This window comes from Chrysemys picta, chromosome 10 (genome assembly GCF_011386835.1).
Source record: "Chrysemys picta bellii isolate R12L10 chromosome 10, ASM1138683v2, whole genome shotgun sequence".
Classification (NCBI taxonomy): Eukaryota; Metazoa; Chordata; order Testudines; family Emydidae; genus Chrysemys; species Chrysemys picta.
In genome coordinates, this window is record NC_088800.1 from 37,466,497 (window position 1) to 37,483,275 (window position 16,779).

The 16,779-nt window shown below is 51.1% G+C and overlaps 1 protein-coding gene across 9 annotated transcripts in view; it reads right to left on the bottom strand.

The window, feature by feature from the left end:
* LINGO1 (leucine rich repeat and Ig domain containing 1) overlaps window positions 1-16,779 on the bottom strand; it is a 464,359-nt gene that overhangs the window by 61,858 nt on the left and 385,722 nt on the right. The window contains exon 6 of one of the 9 annotated variants that reach the window (XR_010591090.1): window positions 4,075-4,141. The exons of 7 other annotated variants lie outside the window; for them this stretch is intronic. The gene's annotated coding sequence lies outside the window, so the exon portion shown is untranslated. Of the gene's footprint in view, window positions 1-4,074; window positions 4,142-16,779 lie in introns of those variants that run through there. One more of the 9 variants, XR_010591088.1, reaches the window with a different exon arrangement.

A 16,779-nucleotide genomic window follows, 5' to 3' on the forward strand; every position in this document is an offset into this window, starting at 1 on the left:
GGTTCCCACTGGTGGGGCAATGCTTGTGAGTGTTGCAGGGGGAGGGTGGGAACGCGCATGAATCCCAAAAGCTTCATGAGCTTTAGAACGTATTCATCTTTAACTCTGTCCTGGGAACTTGTAATTCATTATTCTCCTCTCTCAAAATGTTTCAGTCGTCCAATCTGGGAGGAGAAACAATACCATGCGATTCACCCGGCCAACAGCACACCACCAAAGACAAACAGTGAATGAGCGCATCAAATTATTCCATGAATCCTTCATGGATACACTTGAAGAGAATGACGATCCATTCAAGCCAGCTAAACAGGGCTAGCTTTGTAATGCCTGATACTGGAAACAAATAGTTCATCCAATTCTATAGCTATGACCCCTGAAATAGCATAATGAGGCAGGGGAGCTGGGTACATCCATTACACCTTATCCAGGGCATACCCAACTCCTCCACTGTGGTTGGCCAATATTGTGCATGCATCACTGGGAAGTGATAAATTTAGCATAAGCAAGGCTAATCTGGTAGCACTCTCACCTCCAAGACAAGCCTGGATTCAGATCTGGCCTAAAGATAATCCTGTGAGCCTGGGACGGTGAGGCTGCACTGCTTCGGTGGAGACATTAAATGGAGGTCTGCATTTGCCTTATATCACATAGCACCATCCATGCAATGAACTCCAAAGGGTCTTTCCAAGTCATAGTTGACCCCAAAACACCCCTGTGAGGTAGGTATTAGCTTCTCCTCTGTACAGAAAGGGGATTTGCTCACCCTTTCCTCTTGACATACTAGCATTTGTTCTGGAAAAGAGGAACTAGCATCTGCAATTCTTACCTGCCCGCTGTGCACCTCCTCCAGGATTATCAGATTAAAGGGCCATCCCTTCTATGAGCCTGGGACACGTTGGGAAGTGCAGTTTCTGAGGTTGGGGGAGGGTAGAGAGGTTGTTGGTGTTTCTCCAGCCGAGCCCATCTGGCTCACCCCCCTCTCTGCGGCTAGAAATCACTGAAGTAACAGCTGGCCATTATAGCTGCACTTCCAAGCTCTGGCATCATGTCCCGAGCTTGGTCTAGCCCCATGGTGCAGAGAAGGCCACAAAGCTTAACCCTGGGCAGGTTTTAAAGTAGGAACCCACGTTTTTAACCTCTCATTGTTTGCCTCCTCTTTGGAAGCTGACCTTGGAGTTGAGGGGCTCCTCCCCAAGACAGGGGCTCTACCTCTTTGTCACTGAGGGTTACAGGAATTCAAGTGAGACTGGGCTGTGCCTGGCACAGGCAGTATCCTTTTGTTGGTAGGAAGCGGGAGAAAGGAATTTCCTCACCCAGATGAAATCCAAGCTCTGAAGGACGGTGGGAGCTGCTGAGACCTCCACATTCATGTGCCATCCCCCTTTGAGCAGGGGCTGTCCTGGTCTTGGACGGACACATCTCAGAAGCCCTCCTGGCTGTTTCCCAATGAGCCTCTCTCTCTCACACACACGCACAGGAATCCCATGGTGGTTTGGAAAGGGCTGAGTTGGCAGGAGCTGGATGGATTTTAATTACTCCCATTATTATTATAATCCCTCTTCTTTTAAATTTTCACACATTTCTTGCAACAAGCTGGGCTGAGGAAACATCTACAATACCAGACTCAGATAGCATGCACTGTGCCTTGCAGCCATGCCAGCTCCCACCCTCAGAACTTGGGAATCTGAGGAGAACATTGCCTCTGCAGCCTGCCTCCTTCTCCTTTGTCACTGGGGGTGGGGGCCTGAGGGCCAGCTCTGCTGGCTGGGACTCAGCGATGGAGGCGGCATTGCATTACCCATGGGCTGAGATTACAAGTCTGAGCCAGCAGGCCACTGAGTCCTGACTCCTGTATGGCATTAACTAGAAGAGCAAGCTGTCCACCAATGGCTGCCTGCCTGCCTGGCTGCTCTGCCCAGTCTAGCAGGTAGGCCAGGTGTTGGGATACGGGATATGGAGGTGGCAGGGACAGCAAAGGTTACCTCGTGTACTCACACATCAATAGCACCTGGTCTACAAAGAGCTGTTTTCCAGTGGACTTTGCAAGGATGAGTGTTTCAGAATAAGGATTCTCTGCTTGTGCATTTTTCGGCCATGTCACCCGACATGCAATCACATAACCACCATGTGTTTGATTCTGAATCCTTTATATGAAAACAAAACGATCCGACATTTTTTTGGCTTTGCTACAGTGAAAGCTGTCTCCTAGAATCCTAGAACCATAGGGTCAGAAGGGACCACCAGGGTCATCTAGTCTAACCCCCTGCCAAGGTGCAGACTTTGTTGTCTAAAAGGCGCAAAGCCAACTCCAGTAGGCAGGGGCGGCTCTATGTATTTTGCTGCCCCAAGCAAGGCAGTCAGGCAGTCTTTGGTGGCATGCCTGTGGGAAGTCCGCCGGTCCCGCGCCTTTGGCGTACCTGCCGCTGAAACCGTGGGACTGGTGAACCTCCTGCAGGCATGCCGCCGAACGCAGCCTGACTGCCGCCCTCACGGTGACTGGCAGGCCGCCCCCCGCGGCTTGCCGCCCCAGGCATACACTTGCTGCGCTGGTGCCTGGAGCCGCCCCTGCCAGTAGGGTATCCCTCCCTCTCCACCATATAGTCTCCTGCCAGGGCTGGCTCTAGGCACTTTTCAAAGGGCAGCACTCCGGCCCCCTTTTTTTTTTTTGCTTGGGGTGGCAAAAAACCTGGAGCCGGCCCTGTCTCCTGCTCACTGATGTTCTCAAAGGAGGTGGCTGGGAGGGTAGGAAAAGGAAAGGACACCCTGTAAATCTGGGTGTCCAAAATAATAGAGGAGAGAATCCAAAATCGTGGCAGGCATTAAGCCAGATTGAGATCTCTAATGAAGGTATCCACCCCTCACACTCTGAATGATAGTGCAACCCTAACAGACAGAGGCTGCACAGGCAGAGATATTTACCGGCACTTTTTCCTCGCTACCCTTCGGTCAGGAGTTGTTGATGATGTGACTTCCACATTGCTCACAGATTCTAGTATGGCGTTTTCCATCTCACCCCAGTTCAGAAGCCTGTTTAGATGTGGCCACATCCTCCCCTCACTTCATGTATTATTGTTAGTGCCTCTTTCCATCATAGGAACCAGGCGCTCCTGCCACATTACAAAAGGTGTTCTAGGGCTCATCATAGTCAGTTGGTCCAATGAAGATACCACCTCACGGAGACCTAGTCAAAGACCAAATGCCGTTGTATCTCAACCCTGGTAATTCTGCCCACCTGAATTCAGTACAGTATCAGTAACAGGCAGTATTCTCCTTCACTCCTGCCCAAAGCTGGTAGGCAGCGAAGAAATGCGTTGGTAAGCAGCTGTTGTTTTTCATCTCTGAGGGGGGTGGCATCTCGGAAGCAGGCGGAGTGGGATGAAAATTGCAGTGCAAGATAATCTGATTGTTATCACCTCCCCATGTCCATCTGGACAAATACCAAAGCCCCATAGGAGCCCAGTGAGTCAGTCCAATGGCTTCCCATCGCCAGCTGGAGTGAATTCAACTACTGCATTGTATGGCTTCTCCTCTTATTTAAATCAAGGGTCATTATCAAATATTAGAATAAAGCTAATAAAAGTCGGTTCCCATGCCCCCTTTAATGGATCTCTGCCCTGGTGATCTGGGTAATCTGGAAGATCATGGGATAATGTAGGAAGATCCTTTGGCTCTAGGATATCACCCCTGGGAGGGATATTTGCTTTCATTGCTCAGATTATTGTATTTTGTTATGTCAGTGGTGATATGACTCTAATAGGAAATTAGACAAGAGGTGAAAACAAAAGAGGAACACCCACTGCAATGCTCTCTCTTCTCCTTCCCACTCTTCTCCAACATGACACAAGGGTGTCAATCAGAGCATCTTTTGGGATGTGTGTTAGGGGCTGGAGTGTGACCGGGACTCAGTGCGTCCAGATTACCCAACAGCTGGCCTGAATGCCCAATGTCAGGTGCACAAAATCTGACATACTTCAAACGGGAATTCAGCAGATGCCCAAGTGTCTGGGACCAAGGCCTTAATTATGAAAGAATCAGCAGCGGAAGGAAACGGCATATGCTAATACAAACCTCTCTCTGCTGCTCGATAGATCGACTGACTGTATGTTCTGTCCAACTGGCCAACAACATGCTGCATGAAGGTCTGGGGAGAAAAGCTCCATTAAATTCTTAAGCTCACTGACACACATACAGAAGGTATTAATAACATCTCAGTAAGATCTCAGTGTCTATTGTAGCCCACATGCAGTAGATGAAAGATAATTTCTGGTACAAGGAAGTTATAAGAGTGACAGCTTTTTAACTGCACAGCGTAAGAACAGGCACCGTGCAATGGGACAAAGGAGCAATGATTAAAGTTCTGAGCACAAAGAGAAGAGGGCTGGGGATTAGAACAAATGTGTTGAGAACATCAAAATCATATCCAATGCTAATGCCCAAAATGAAAGGACCGTGCTGGACGGGGAAGGATTAGAAGCTGGTAAAAGAAATGTCTCACTGGGCCAGCTAACAAGTGCCCAGTGGCTGAGGGAAAGAGCAAAGAGTTGACGGGGGCTGGAGAGTTAACGCTGGAATTAAAGAGCTTCCTCACCTGTCTGTTTAAAAGAGGTATGGATTCCACCGGTCACAGCTGGGCAGAGATGTGGGCACAAAGCCCAGCTGATGGAGCAAGAGCTGGCCGTGGGCGAGTGAAGCATGGAAAGGTCTCTGCTCAGAGGAGGAGAATGGATGGGAGCAAAACAAGGCCAGAAGGATGAGAAGAGGCAGAAGTGAAAATGTGACCGTGATGAGGGGAAGGACTGGGAGGCAGGCTCCTGTTGTAGGACTTGTCTAGAAATTAGCTCTCTCTCCAAGGGCCAGCACCACCCCCATCGCCCAGCCACAGCAGCTGAGCTGGCATGTAGAAAAATCCTTCTCCCTAGCAGTGGGAGGTCTGGACATGGCTTAGCTTCAGATCCCACTTCTCCACACTATCTGCCACCACACAGGCAAATCCCCTGGAGCTGGCTCCATCCCAGAGAGAGGTGCAAACCTTCTGGGACCCCCTCCTTGATCCAACCTGTTTTACGCTTCTGGGGGAGCTGTGGCCTGCGCCGGACGGGGCTGGATTTGCCCATGAGTGAAGAAACCAGAGGAGCAGTAAAAAGTGACAAGCCGTGTTAACACAGATCCAGACTAACACGGCTACTCCTCTGATACCAGAGGAGCAGTGGCCCTCGAGCTGTGTCTGACTTGGTACAGGACACTCCCTAGACCTTTGCTGTTGTGACCAGAGACAGCACCTGGCCACTTTCCCCACCCCGCTTCCTGCCAAAATCCACACGCTTTGCTGGGGCAAAAGGACAACAGCTGTGGCCTGAACCCTCACGGACTCCCACACGGCCCAGGATGTAGGATTTTGCTGTGCCCCGGGGGAGCCAGGAGATCCTGCCAAACACACTGAGGCTGGCCTGGAGCCCCTCTGACAGGGGATGCTCAGAGAATTTGCTGGGAAGTTCCTGTGGCTGCCATCTTGGGAGCAGAGCCAAGGTGGGGCTTTGTGCTGCTCAGAGTCCAGGACTAAGGGTGTCAGCTGCTTGTTAATATCAGATCTTGCTCTGAGCAGGTGTGAACCTGTGAATCCAGCTGAGCAGCTGGCTCTCCTCCCAGTGGACTCATCAAAGGCACTGAAGAGAGGTGGGCGGATGGGAAGGTTGGGTTGCTGTTATGGCTAAAAGATAGGATTTGGCACCAGAAAATTTGGGGTCAGATCTGGCTGTGCCGCTGACTTGCTAAGGCACAGATCCTTTCCATGCCTCAGTTTCCTATCTGTAGAATGGGGATATTCCCATGTCTCTATCTTCCAGGGTGTATTGTGAGGCTACACCTATGAGTCGTTGCAGGGCGCTTTCAGATCTTTACAATAAATCTTAGTAATAACCATAGTTATTGTTACTTCTCACACATACATGCTCACTTAATATACACTGCACATGTAAACAGCTGCTTAGTGACATTTGCATGCCCAATTACATCTGCACATCATTGATTCACATGCACAATGGGAGAGCAATTTCAAAAACGGAGTCTGCTTTGTACTTTCTTTCTCGCAGCCACCTCAGTGAAATCTACAGGGGCAATATGAAGAGCAGCAGCCCCTTCCTGTCGAGCCAGCTCCTTCCCATGCTGGCTCTGGAGTATGCTGCTAAGCACCCATGCCTGAATAGCAGCACAGGGAGTTAGCACCTCGCTTAACTTCCCTGCAGGGGTCGGGCAGGATTGGTAGCTGAAGGCCCTAGCAGCAATTCACTGGGAGTTCTAGGAGAAACCTCACCTCCTGGGAGCCAGAAAGGGGGGAGTCTCTGGGTAGCCAGAGCCCTGCTTTGGGGTTTGGGGGGCTGCTGGACCTTTGTCTTGTGATTTCTGTTTATGTAAAAACATGTTATTGCCTTTTTCTGTTACAGCTGGGGAAGCCTAAACCTGAATAATGCTCTGGGAGAAACCCCACTGGGGGAAAGGTTTATTGTAGGGTGACCAGATGTCCCGATTTTATAGGGACAGTCCTGATATTTGGGGCTTCTTTTTTATAGGGGCTCCTATTACACCCCACCCCCGTCCCGATTTTTCACACTTGCTATCTGGTCACCCTAGTTTATTGCTATGGTTGGACTAGATTAGTTCACTCTGCCAGCACTCAGCCTCTGCCTAGGAACCTCAATCCTAACCCCAGGCAGCCCCTGCTATCCCAATGGGCCAATACCCCAGCTCTGCAGTGCACCTCAATCCTAACCCCAGGCAGCCCCTGCTATCCCAATGGGCCAATACCCCAGCTCTGCAGTGCACCTCAATCCTAACCCCAGGCAGCCCCTGCTATCCCAATGGGCCAATACCCCAGCTCTGCAGTGCACCTCAATCCTAACCCCAGGCAGCCCCTGCTATTCCAATGGGCCAACACCCCAGCTCTGCAGTGCACCTCAATCCTAACCCCAGGCAGCCCCTGCTATCCCAATGGGCCAATACCCCAGCTCTGCAGTGCACCTCAATCCTAACCCCAGGCAGCCCCTGCTATCCCAATGGGCCAATACCCCAGCTCTGCAGTGCACCTCAATCCTAACCCCAGGCAGCCCCTGCTATCCCAATGGGCCAATACCCCAGCTCTGCAGTGCACCTCAATCCTAACCCCAGGCAGCCCCTGCTATCCCAATGGGCCAATACCCCAGCTCTGCAGTGCACCTCAATCCTAACCCCAGGCAGCCCCTGCTATCCCAATGGGCCAATACCCCAGCTCTGCAGTGCACCTCAATCCTAACCCCAGGCAGCTCCTACTATCCCAATGGGCCAATACCCCAGCTCTGCAGTGCACCTCAATCCTAACCCCAGGCAGCCCCTGCTATCCCAATGGGCCAATACCCCAGCTCTGCAGTGCACCTCAATCCTAACCCCAGGCAGCCCCTGCTATCCCAATGGGCCAATACCCCAGCTCTGCAGTGCACCTCAATCCTAACCCCAGGCAGCCCCTGCTATCCCAATGGGCCAACACCCCAGCTCTGCAGTGCACCTCAATCCTAACCCCAGGCAGCCCCTGCTATCCCAATGGGCCAACACCCCAGCTCTGCAGTGCACCTCAATCCTAACCCCAGGCAGCCCCTGCTATCCCAATGGGCCAGTACCCCAGCTCTGCAGTGCACCTCAATCCTAACCCCAGGCAGCCCCTGCTATCCCAATGCGCCAACACCCCAGCTCTGCAATGCACCTCAATCCTAACCCCAGGCAGCCCCTGCAATCCCAATGTGCCAATGCTCTATTGCCCAGAGCTGGGAATACGGGGGAATTCAGTGCCATGTGCTATCCAGGAGGTCAGACTAGCTGATCAGAATGGTCCCATCTGGCCTTAAAATCCATTGCACTACTTGGGCATGCCCACAGCATTGCCCTTTGTTCTTCCAGGTCTGGGACTCAAAACCGAGCTCTGCCTATCGCACCTTGGTCTAGAGGTGCAGCATTCTCTGTTATTACACACCCAGGGACCTCACCCGGCTCCGCTGGCTGCTATGAAACCACAACCCCGGCTGTTCCAGGTTTCCCTCTTTGGCACAAAGACTGGCTTTTTTGGTTTTTGGTTTCTTTTTTTTGCTCTATAGTCTCAAGAGAACGTTTGCTGCTGACATTCTCCAAAGGCAGCAGGGGCATCTCAAACACACCCTTTTCCCCCTTCAGGAGCAGCCCACGGCATAAGTGGTTGCTGACCTGCTCCATTGTCCTGCACACTGTGCCCTGCGTAGGCGAGGCAGGTTCAGCAGCGGCCGGCACCCTCCCCTGTAACTATTGCCTTCTTTAATGACCCTAAAACCCAGCTGTAACACTTGCTGTTTGCTCAGCCCCTGTCATAAGTGACTGGCGCCTTTCCAAAAAGGATTAAAAGCAGGGAGTGAGAAACATAAAAGCTGGTGTAATTATGTGCAAAAAGCCCCTTAATAATTTATAGAGGGAGAGAGTAAATATCTTTGCGTGTTATTCAAGTGTAACTCATTGTCCCGTTTGGCTAATACCCAGAGCGCACGCATCACGAGCTTTATCCAGGAGGCTGTTTTGTCTTTAATACCTTTCATAAATTACTGAATTTATAAAGAGGAAACCAGGTGTCATGTCGCTCCTATAAAGAGCTCGTTAGCTAAAACTAACGAAGGTAGAGACCAACGGCTTCCTCCCCCGGCCTTGTTTTTCTCCCCTCTGGCTGTTACTGCCAGCATTCACGGCATGAGGGAGTCCCAGGGTGAGGAAGGCAAAGGGGTTGCCAAAAAATAAGTCCCAGAGAGTGTGTCTGGCCCAGGCCAGCTGGCTCGGGCCAAGGGGCTGTTTAACTACAGCGGAGACATTCGGGCATGGGCTGCAACCAAGCTTTGGGACCCTCCCACTTCGTAGGGTCCCAGAGCCTGGGTCCCAGCCCAAGCCTGAAAATACTCTGCAGTTAAAGAGCCCCTTAGTCTGAGCCCTGTGAGCCCGAGTCAGCTGGCCTGGGCCAGGTGCAGGTTTTTAATGGCAGTGCAGATATACCCAGAAAGTCTATGGTGGTGGGCTGTACCACGAACCCCTAAGAGAAGGTCCCACTTGAACAGAGGGTTCCTGAGAGCCCTCTGGAGCTGTCTACAGAGTCTGCATGCAGGAGCTAGCTGAGCGAGGGTAATGCTGGGTTAAGGCATCAGTCCATACTAAGGTCAACGTCTGCTGCCATAGACTTCTTGTGTGACCTTGACCAAGTCACGTACGTTCCTCTGTACCTCCGTTCTCCATGGATATGATACTTCCTGACTTCACAGCTGTGCTGGAAGGAGGGGTACACTAGCGATTTTGAAATGCTCTGGTACCACAGAGCACTCAGCTGCTGTTGCTGCAGAATAAAGCCATCACCGGGTGCTGTTTACATTTCTGTTGAGTTATTTAAGAAAACGAGAGGACAAACTGAATCATTGGCATTTTGGCCCACCTGGCTAAACCTCAGTAAAAGGCCCCGGTCAGGCCAGAATCTCTTTGAGTCATTTGTCCTCTTCTGTTTGCTTAAATAATTCAACAGCAAAGTAAATATTCCTTGCTGAGCTCTTATTTCTGAGGCTCTATTGGTGTATTCAGAGTTGAATATATAGTGCATGGAACGGTGTGGGTGCTAAGTGACTTGCTTGTACAGTTACCAGCACAGCAAGGCTTCGGTGGGTGGAACTGGTCCCCACACTGCTGTGGGTGTGAAAACGTGTTCACTCCAATACTGTGACAATGGGGAGTGTCACACTGACTCAGTGACAAGCCAAACCTGGGGGTTCCAAAACACATGGCTAGCTGGACAAAGTAGAACCCAAGGGAAGTGGCATTAGAAAGCACATGGCTAGGGGACAAGAGTGAATGGTGAACTGATTTGGATATAGAAAGTACCAGCCAAAAGCTTTTATGAGATTCAAAAAAAGCTCCACTAATCTTTTCCCCTCACTCTATTATTTTTCCTCTTCAAGGTAACTCTGGGCAAGAACTGGTCAAGAACTTTATTGAAAAATGCCAATTTGTCAAAACTGAAAGTGTTCACAAAACAGGGTTGGGTTTGATGAATTTCCTGACCCCAAAAAGCGTTGTGTAAAAAAAGAGTTTCAAAGTCAAAATATTTTGTTTCGCCATTCCTGAAATGAAAACGTCCAGCTTTTCGGGTTCAAACAACTTTTCGTTTAGAAATGTAAGCGGATTAGACTGAAAAAAGTTACAAAAAGAGACAGAGGTTTTGAACGTTTTGAAACAATTTGATTGATCCAAATGATTTCATTTAGTTGTTTGCGAATACTTTCGAGTTTTGGCTTTTCCTCCCAATGCAAGATGGGAAAAATGTCAAACTCCTGAAAATATTAGTGGGCTGGGAAAGCTGTTTTTTGCCCAGCTTTACTCGGAACTTCCTGGCTAGGGGCTGGATCAAACATGCTCAGACAGAAACTCAATGAAAGAACAAAGGGCATATTGCATTGATCACAGCACCTCCAAAAACCCCACACTTTGGGAAGAAAGCCCCTTCTCAAGCCATATTTGCCAAACCCAAGAAGTGCAGGTAGTTTGGATAAAGTCCAGATATGCAGCACAAACCAAGGTGTCCTGAACTTTCAAACCATTGGAGATTCTCACATTGCTTGGTTATGAGTTGATGCAACAAAACCCCATCTGAGTTCCATAATTTCCAAGCAGGATTCTTCTCAGCATTAATGAAGGAGCCTAGAAACTTGTTCCGGATACTAATAGAGACTTACACATAGTGGGTCAAATCTCATGGAATCTCAGTGCAGGCTGAAATTCAATGGGGATGCACATGGGCCGAAGGCAGGATAGGATTTAACCCAGGGATTTTCACCAGAAGGATTCCGAAACAGGTCAGAAACGTTACAAACGTCATCACAATTAATGTGAGTGTTTGCAATGCTCCCACCAGTCAGAATACGATCCTCCTAATACATCACAAATAAACCTTGCAGAATACTAGAAAGCCAAACACAGCAGCAGAATCGCCTCCCTCACCACTGAAATGCAGCCACCTCTGGGGCTGAGCAGAGCACAACATGACACCACCCTATGGGACAATAGGAAGTGAGGAATTCAATAACTAGTTGAAACTGCCTGGGGAAGGCAGCAGGAGGCAGAATATAGTTCTCTGTCTCTAGCTGGTTTACATGGCTGCCAAGTACCTCCTACCAGAGGTGGAATACAGCCAGGTTTAATGACCCTACTCTTACAAATCTGCCATCAGATCTTTAGTGAGCACAAGTGGTCAGGACTTCATTTGAGGGATGGCACCTTCAACAGCACAGCACCCTCAATACTCACCCTGGGGGAAAGGCTGATGCTAAGAACCACATCTACTGACCTTGCACCATGGGGACACATATCTTGTTGAGGGGCCTTAGGAGTAGATTATGGACTCCTGGATTGCTTGCAACCCCCAAACTCTCTAGGAGAGATTTCCCAGGGTATTTCCAGTCCCAGAAGAGTTTGGTGTCTGTGATGCATTATTAAAGGGAGACAGGGCATCACAACACAGGGTCTAACAACAGAAGAGGTGTGAGCTACAGAAGAGGTGTGAATGTGAGTCAGTGTGTGGATGTTTGCGTGAGAGACCAAGAGCATTCCTCTGTGCACTCACACATGTAGGCTTGGCCTTCCACACGTAGGCACGTGAGGCAGGGGTTGGGGGGGCCATAGCCCCCCGTTTTTGAGAACTTGAACTCAGCAGGGATGGAACACAGGAAGGGGGGCTCAGAAGGCCCAGCCCCCACCTTGGCCCCTGACCAGAGCTGGGTGGCGTAATGGCAGAGCCCCTTCCCTGCTGGCAAGACGGGGGGAAGGCTGGGCCAAATTTGAGTGGTGGTGTGACCCTGTGCACCAAGTCACAACGCTGCTCATGCAAATTTGGCCTGGCAGCCCCTCCGTCACGATGGAGAGGCACCTGGGCTAAATGTGAGGGAGTGGCATTGCACCTAGCACACGGAGTTGCAACACCACTCTGATTTGGCCCCTTGGGCTTGCTTGGTGACCCTCACTTTTTGCAGCCCTTCCTATACCCATGCTTCCAGAGGGAGAAATCAACATATGAGCATGCACCCTGCAGCCTGCACTGACACACGAATGCACTCACATACACCCTATCTGTCCCCAGGTGTGCATCCCGCCTCCCTCCTCTCATTCACAGGCGCATGTGCCCAAGGACAGGCACCCACAGGCAGGGGGATATACAGAAATCCTTGATTACATTGAGACTAATGAAGCATCTTGTTCTGAGCCTCGAATTTCACAACCCATTAAAGAATCAGTCAAGAATATTAGCAAAAATACAAAAGAAAAACAGCAATAAAAAGCACACACACAAAAGCAACAGATGAGGAAACCAGAGACAACCAAAGATCCCTAGTGCTTTAGTAAAACAAAACAGCTCAGGACATGACCAGCTAACTGCAGGAGAACAAGAACTGCCTCTGATGCTTAAAAGCCCCAAAGCTAGAGCTGACCGGGCACTGCTGTGGGGAAGCTCATGCTGCTGGAGGCCAGCTGGCAATGCCAGGGCACTACTGTATTGGCACTCACAGAAACACCACTGTTTTTTTCTGAATCCAAAGTATTAACAGGGCTGCCCTGTATCTAGTGTCCCTCGAGTACCTGTCATCTAACAGGTGAGCCTGAGTCACTTGATCACTGACTATCCCCTAGGAGGGCCCAGCTGGGCCTTGCAGGTGAGGGAAGAGGAAATTGAAGCTATTGATAATCAATTAACTCCTTCAATTACACAGGCTCAATGAGGCAGCACAAAGTTGGTGTAATGAACAACCTGGCTCCTCCAGGCAGTGATTTTGACTCAATCTTTACAGGTTAGGATCAACTGAGAAAGTATCATCCAATTAGCACCACAGGATGGACACCCTCCCTTTTCTTGTTTCCTCCATGCAGACCCATGTGGCCAAGCTGATCCTTCTCACTGCACTGCAGCATTTTGGGCAATTCCCTCCCTCGCTGTTCCAAGTGATAGTACCAGCAGCAGCAACCCTACTTAGCACTCCACCTCTGGTGCCTCCCTGCCATGGGTCGCAAAGCATTGAGTATTCCTTCTCCACGTTTTATAGCTGGGGAAACCGAGGCACAAATTGGCGTGGGTCAGGCCTGCCTTTTCCAACTGGAGAGGGTAAAGCCTTCATTTCCCAAGTAGGGCTGTGTCAGCAACCAAAATGAATGGCCTCTTGGGAAAAGTCAGGCCCAGGTGATTAGCCCCAGGCCATGTATTGAGGGAGCGGAAGAACTGGGACTAGAACCTCTGCCTTGTGACTCTAGCGTATTTGACAGGGTTCCTGGTAAGCTTGAGGGTAGGTGGCTGGAGATGAGGCAGGTGGGAAGGGTGCTTTGCTGCAGCTGATCCATTGGCAGCATGGAGTTAATTTGTTCCCATCGAGTGTTTGTTTATTAACGCTGCTGGGTGTATCATGTTGGCATAAGACTAAGTGTCAGGACGTGTAGAGCTCTTGTGCAGGCATCTGTTTGTTAACTCTGACTTAAATCTAAAGAAATAAAATAAATAAAAATATCCTCCGGACCACACCCCTCCCCAGGAATCCCTTCCATCCCTGGGAGCAAAGGATGGGGTCTGGTGGGACAATGCCATTGCATCAGAACACCGCGCTCACTGCGCTGGCACATCACGGCACTGAGGTGGAAACCACGTGGGATTGATTCCCAGTTCGTACAGCTTGTTCCTCTTGTGATGTCACAGCAGCCTGGAAAGATATTTCCCTCACCGGCTGGAAAGTTACACTTCAGCATCCCCTCCTGACTTCTGGATTTAGGAGGCTGTGGATCCTCACAACCAGGCTCTATGCGTTAGATCCTACAGGGCCCCCTAAGCCCTAGGCCTGGCCCTACGTGAGCCTTGTGTTAGCTTAGTTCCCTCCCCTTCCTTGACAGGATTATCACATTCCATTCCCCTCTCTACTGTTACCTTGACAAGAGCAGTTTCTTGAAGGAAATGGCCAGGTGCCTTGCTCTGGATTGTATCAGGGAGTCTTAGCTCCTCTTTCTAGAGGGCTGCAGCATCAGCTACTCTTGAGAGAAGGAGCCATGTGAACACAATCGTCAAGCAGGGAGCCTGGAAGCAGGGGGAAGCAGCCAACTGGGATCTACTGGTTTCTCCCGCTGCTTGCATGTGGAGTGTCCCAGTTACAGGGGCACTTGATCATAGCCAGCAGGAGAGGGGGAGAAATACAGGAGAAGAGGGAGAGGGAAGGGAAATGAGGCGGGAGATGGAAGCTCGGCTCTCGCTGGTGATTTCCCCCAGGAAGGTGGGCTCCCCTGTCCCACACTGCCAAAGCATCTGCCAGCACACAGGGGTCAGCGCTGGGGGAGCAAGGTGCTGAGCCCCATGGGGATCTGCGAGGAAGACGGGTCCATCACAGCAAGGCAGGTGTGATCAGCCTCGCCAGTGTTAATCGGAGCACAGGAAGGCAGCTCTTGCTGCTACGCTGCTGTAACTCATGCCTCAGCCCTGCCTGCTCAGACTCCCCTCAGCGGAGAAAGGCCATGTTTCACCGAGCATCAGTGGAGCTGGGTGTACAATTCGCTGCTCTAGGAGAGGCAGTTTCAAACACCTGCCCATCACAGGCATGAGGGGATGAAGTAAGTGGCACAGGCTGGGTCAGTGTCCTATCTTCCATCCTTTGTCTCTGCCAGATCCAGGGGCAGCCTTTCTCCTCCCCACCTTCTGGAAGGAAACACAGGTCTGATACCCAAGGTGGAACTCTTCCCAGGATGCTTGGGCCAGCAAAGTAGCCATCCCTCGCTCGCCTGGCCCACCTCCCATGGGCACCCTCCTCTGCTGTGAGGACTTTAGCCAGCGTGCTCAGTGCTTTCTGGGAAACCAGGTCCCCAAAGGCCGGCTGGCCTAGTTATTAGACATCGTCAGCAAGGGGAGGGGGTGTGGGAGCAGCGCAGAGCGGGCAAGGGAGGGAATGGGGATTTCAGCTCAGATGCTTGTGGCTTCCCCCTCCCCACAGACACAGTGGGAGCTGGGGGGGTTCTACACAGTGTGGCCTGGGGTGCGGCGGTTGGTGTGTATGGGGGGCGGGTTTGAGGGAGAGGCATAGATTCCCCATTCCCACCCCAGTGCTCGTGGTTTCAGAAGATTCCCCCAAATTCTCTCTGCTTTACACCCAGTGTGGGAGCTGCTGCTCTTCCAGCTGAGCTGGCTGAGACTCAATTCCAGGCATGTCAATGCGGCTCCTTAATCAGCCAGAAGGGGGCACTGGCAAGCAAGGCGAGGCATTACCCACCCCCTACTGAGGAGCTGAGCGCTTCCTCCGCAGGGCTCCCCACAACCAGCTTCCCTCACGGTGCCATTTGCCCCAGTGCGGGGGCCCCACAGAGCTCAGTGACACTCAGAGAGACGTGGGGTCGCCCCGGGATGGCGGTGGAGTCACACAATGCAGCTAAGCATGGAGTCTGGCCCAGTGCCTGCTGCAGATCTTCTTACATTATCACAGGCAATATTTCCTCCCTGCATCCTCCTAGCGAACCAAGCCCTAATGCGTGACACTTCACGTCCTGCCGCCACCTGCCTGCCTCATCCTGGGTCACGGGTGACATGATCCCAGTGCTAACAGTGGTGGCAGCTTGCAAGCCTGCTACTTTCTTCTGCAGTCACACACTGATCTCATTCCTTTCCAAACAACTAGTGCCCACCCAATGTCAGCCACCTCTTCAGCTAGCCCCCAGCATTCCCTGCTCCGGAGAGATGCGCCCCACACACTGCTCTCCTACGTCCCCAAGTGGCAGCACAGCACCACTTTCCTCTGAGTTACCCCACCAATGTCCTGTGGAGAATTTAGTGCCAAGCATCTCTGCTTACCCAGCACCAGCCTTCCCCCCGCCCCACACTCAGTGTGCTCCAGGCAACAGCTCCCTCCCCCACCCCACCCCGTGATGGGTAAATACCCTCACTGGTATGAAACGCTGAATCTCGGATGCTCACAGCATCTTCTCCCCTCACCACCACTAGGGCAGGAATGGCATAGCCCAGCGCTGTTTCATCATCCATAAGCTGCTGCCCCACAGATGGGAGTCGCTACTTCCACAAAACCTTCGAGGCAGTCAGGTTCTGAAGGAAGGAGAGAGAGGAAGAGGGTAGTGTGAGGAAGGAGTGTCAGGTACTGAGAGGAAGAGGGTGGTGTGAGGAAGGTGAGTTGGGTACTGAAGAAAGGAGAGAGAAGGCAGAGCCAGATACATGGAAGGAAACTCCATATGAGGAACCAAACTTGGGTGAAGCAGTTAGAGAGGAAAAGGAAGGAGATCTCATTGTGAGGAAAATTAGGGAACGGAGAAAACCGAAGAGGAAAAGAAAGAGGAAGGTGTGAGGAAGGAGACCACTCACCGCTCCCTATGAAGAAGGAAGTGCAAGTACTGAGGAAGTTATGAAGGAGGAGAGTCAGGTGCGTAGGTGGCCAGTGAGGAAGAGGACAATGTGAGAAAGGTGACCTGCTTTATGAGCAGGGAACCTAGAAATCTGTTTACCGCAAAAAAAAAAAAAAAAAAGTGGAATTTATGGGGGGCTTTTTGTTTTTACAGAGAATCCTATTTAGCCAAGACTCCATTATCTAGCTCTCCGTATTAACCGAACCAGGGCTGAGAGCCAAAGTCTTGGCACCGGGGCTCTCAGCTGGAGCTGCCCAGGGCTGTCAGCCCAAGCCCTGTCACCCAGGGCTGTCAGCCCTGGTTCGGTTAATACAGTTAATATGGAAGTTCAGATAAACA